The following is a 294-nucleotide window of genomic DNA, read 5'->3' as shown; positions in this document are numbered from 1 at the left end:
GCCCAAGTTGACAATCACTTGTAAGGCATCTGGTCCTGATAGGTTTTTTCCTGTTCTTAGGTTTTATAATGGCGAAATGGTCATGTATTTTATGTAGAGGAAGTCCGTTGGTATGAATTAAACCTTTTCCGCCGTTTGTAATCACCTCACGACTCACGTAACCGATTCTTTGCACCGACAATCGAAATGGATACTGCCAGAGCATCCGAAACTCTTTGAGATGAAGTGTATGATGGTTACAGAAAACGCATAGGAACATTTGTAACTTAAAGTTTGTTTAGGCAGTTCGTAAAT

The sequence above is a fragment of the Photinus pyralis genome, unplaced genomic scaffold (assembly GCF_008802855.1).
Source record: "Photinus pyralis isolate 1611_PpyrPB1 unplaced genomic scaffold, Ppyr1.3 Ppyr1.4_LG5, whole genome shotgun sequence".
Lineage (NCBI taxonomy): Eukaryota > Metazoa > Arthropoda > Insecta > Coleoptera > Lampyridae > Photinus > Photinus pyralis.
The sequence above is the reverse complement of the archived record's forward strand: the minus strand, read 5'-3'. Positions refer to the sequence as shown.